The sequence below is a fragment of the Aegilops tauschii genome, chromosome 5 (assembly GCF_002575655.3).
Source record: "Aegilops tauschii subsp. strangulata cultivar AL8/78 chromosome 5, Aet v6.0, whole genome shotgun sequence".
Taxonomy (NCBI): Eukaryota; Viridiplantae; Streptophyta; class Magnoliopsida; order Poales; family Poaceae; genus Aegilops; species Aegilops tauschii.
Genome location: NC_053039.3, coordinates 331,346,257 through 331,349,905, shown reverse-complemented (window position 1 = coordinate 331,349,905; position 3,649 = coordinate 331,346,257). Strand labels below are relative to the sequence as shown.

Sequence of the window (3,649 nt, the reverse complement as noted above, 5' to 3'; positions counted from 1 at the left end):
GCACCCACACAAAAAAAAGTGTACTGACAATCTGAAATGCTACAGGGCCGTCATTGGCACACCAACTGATTCATGGCAGGCTGCATAACTTAGCTTAATTAAGTCGGTTAGAGGCCAAACAATGATTTAAACCGCGTCAGTGTGGACGTAAAGTGAAACAGCGCCAGGGCCGGTGTGAACAGCTTTGCGCAGGCCGGTGCACTTTAAGCCGTGTTGTCATGTCACCTCACCACAGTTTGATCAGCATTGCACAGGGCGTTGCACTTTTCAGTGTGGTCAAGTTCACTAGCACGTAGCTACAGCAGCTGTCGCTAGGCGCGGTCACCACTCAAACTTCTTCCAAGTACACGAACCAATTTCTTAATCGCAAGACCAATCCAAAACCTTAGTCAAACCATTGATTTGTACGCCTACACCAAGAATGGATGGTCACGGTTGGGAAAAGCAATTAACAATAGTTTGCCAGACGAAGATGATTCAAACACTCCGTTACAGAAATCATTAGACTACTGGGCCGTCTCCCTTCTCGACATATTGCTCTCATTGACAATTGCAGTTTCTTCCTGTTAAGCTAACACACAACATGTGTCGGTTTTGACTAATACACAGATCAAGTTCTACGCACAGAACTAGCAACCATGCATACATAGTTGTAATACCCATCACCCACCTTAACAATTTGACATGGTTCACAAATGGTACAAATCCATTACAATAATTACAAACATATACCCGAGTCGAATGGATTGCTGAGAGGGAACAACAGCCAAAGAAACAGAGCTTGCGCAGCTTCAAACAGGGATTTTGCTGATTTGGCCAGAAGGCAATATTACAAGATCACAACAGTAGGAAAATGCATCGGATTAAACGCCTTCTACTTCAGGGTTCAGGATACAGACCATATCAGCATGATTCTGATCAAGAACAGAACAAAAAGTCGCTTCATTAGAGGATGCTCCAAAGTAAGTTGTGCAGTGAACAAAGAACAAGCCAATCAGGCAATGCATTCCGACATGTAAAATTCATTTTGTGAATAAAGAAAACCCATCCATGCATCATCATATTATTTCCAAATATCTAACACATAGAATGTTTCTTGCACAAGGGGCACAGAAGCCACGGATTTTGATTTCGTATGATACTGATTTCGGGAGTGAAATGTGGTTGTATTCAAAATCTAACCAAGAACAAGGCCGGCACATACTATGTTCTGAATTAAAGGTTTTTTTGGATCATAACATTTTAATCTGAAATACCTTCTTGTCCAGCCACTTGTAGCTCCCGAACCAGCGTTTCCGGCAAGGAATGTGGCCTCGCCGCCACGGCACACTTGACCATCAACATTGCTCAGTTCTGTGACTGTAGTGGAAAGGGGTCAACAAACCAAACTGAAATCCATGGAACAGAAGATCTTTGCAATCAGTGGTAGGAATTCAAACTTTACCCCACTTGAATGAAATAATTATCAACCTTGGATTAGCACATCAAGAACAGAACATCAAATCTACTATTAAGTTCCAGTACGATTAACCATCGATTATCCAAGTTAGAGGAATCTAATAAATCACAAAAATTAAGCCGGTCTCGCACATAAGCATGGGTATGAATAAAAAAATTCTCTATATTGTCTAAAAATACATCACGGCAAATTTGGATCTGCGCAACAACAAGATGAGGAGAGACCTATCCAATCCGGACAAAGGGGATTACAAGTAAACAAAAGAAAACCACATTTGTACAGAAGGAATAGATGGAAGGGGATTACAAGAAAATAAAGGAGAGCAGTCTATTTCGGAGTCAACAAGAAAAGTGATATGCATCTCGATCGAGCCATACAGCTAGATCACCCGTACCAAAGGAATAGATGGAACAAAATAAAAATCACCAAAAAAGTTCAAATCTGAAACTGATGAACAATAGCTAGGAGAAAAGCGCAAGTAATTGACGTGTGATACAGCCTCACCGACCGAAACAACGAAGAAAATGATTTTTCCCCTCTAGATCCGTGGACGAGGGCCTTGCCCTTGGCAGATCCGGTGTTCTGCAGATTGGAGTTGAGCCGCCGCCGGAGCGGGGAACCACCTAAGTGCTCTATTTTTCTTTGCCCACAGACTGAACAAAAGGATTACATATAGAATAAACACATCCTCAATGTCAACCTTAATTTGTTGTTACGATCCACACCCGATACCAGCTATAATTACAAAATCAAACCTCCAAACCGATGCACATGTTAATTTTGTTTCCTTTTGCAGCGTGCTAAATCCACAAACAAGAATTTTATCTAGCACCATAACATCATATTCTCGGTAATCCTATAATCAAAAAGGAGCGTCCCACACAACCCAGATTGTACATCCATACTACACTGCTTGCTAATCATAAAAAAAAGGTTACGAGGAGCCGATGTCTGTGCAACTCACAATTCTAACTATGATAACTCTACTATGCTTCCCCTAGAAAGGGAGATGCCTTAGAACAAAATCCTGTTTATGCCTCGACACATCAGAAACTGAACTAAACTGGGAGTAGCAGTTTAAGCTCAACAGCTGCGAATAAAGCATGATTGGGACCAGGAAAAAACGCACCTCCTCGTTCGGCCGCTGGTAGCTTCAAAGCAGACCTCATATCTCTGTCCATCTCCACGTCCTTCATCGCCCTTCTCGAGCTCAAGAACTGGTGCACTCATGGAATCTTGGGATTCCACTGGAAACACATCACAACCCCATCCGCCGATGTGTGCTCCCCCCTCCTGCGACCAAGATCTAGCAGCATCAGTAGATGAACTTTGCAAAAGAACGGGAGAAGGAACTCGGGGGAAGAGAGACCATTGAAGCAATAGGAACATACCCGTCGAGCTCAAGTCCGTCCGTCGACATATCGCCGGTGGGGAATCGCCGCCGCGCCGCGCCTGTGTGAAATTACAGAGCAGCCGCCGGTGCGAGCCTTGTGTGGGAGAGAGGGTAATGTGAGCCAACCTGGTCGCGTGGATCTACATGTTCCACATATGTCACCGGACCCATTTAGATGTGCTGCTTCGAAAACGTCACCTTGTACCAAAATGCCGGTCCATGCCAATGAGTGATCGAGCGGGCCGGGGGACAGGAACATTTGCTGGGCCGAACATCAATACGCCTATGCGAGGCTAAGTGTATCAGGGACTGTATTTCACCCACTAGGCCTGCCACGCTACTGCAATGACATGACTGATCCACAATCCCAAAGCCCATCCGGACGGACCAGATTACGGCCTGCCTGTAGCCCGGCCACCAAAAGCCCTTGTATTCCTTGTAAGGCCTTGTACAATGAGAGATGCTTAGAGAGGCGCTTAGAAAAATAAACCAAGTTTTTCTGAAGCATCGGTGCCTATTTCTACAGGAGAGACGCTTAGTTAAGCGTCTACCCTGTACAAATAAGCACCGGTGCTTAAAAAAAACCTGGTTTATTTTTCTAAGCACCTCTCATTGTACAAGGCCTAACAGAGTAAGCATGGAAACTGCCTTCACATTCGCAGTCAGCGGGGCTAGGTTATTAGGTGGATCAAGGCACTGGGAAAAATGAGCACACGAACGATTTTCCGGCATCGTCATACCATGTGGAACTGCTCCTGTCCACCCTCCAGACCACGTTGTTCCGGAGACAGTGGTGA

General features: G+C 44.6%; 1 long non-coding RNA gene across 3 annotated transcripts; it reads right to left on the bottom strand.

Moving 5' to 3' along the window:
- Positions 1 to 519: 519 nt before the first annotated feature.
- On the bottom strand, positions 520 to 3,034 carry LOC120965121 (uncharacterized). 3 transcript variants are annotated; one of them, XR_006663276.2, is made up of 4 exons: positions 2,851 to 3,034; positions 1,968 to 2,752; positions 1,257 to 1,359; positions 520 to 914 (listed from the first exon to the last, which is right to left on the bottom strand). It is a non-coding gene; the product is annotated as an uncharacterized lncRNA (long non-coding RNA). The 3 variants fall into 3 exon arrangements; XR_005757328.3 differs by having other exon boundaries at positions 2,589 to 2,752; positions 2,851 to 3,015; XR_006663275.2 differs by having other exon boundaries at positions 1,257 to 2,752; positions 2,851 to 3,028.
- Positions 3,035 to 3,649: the final 615 nt, after the last annotated feature.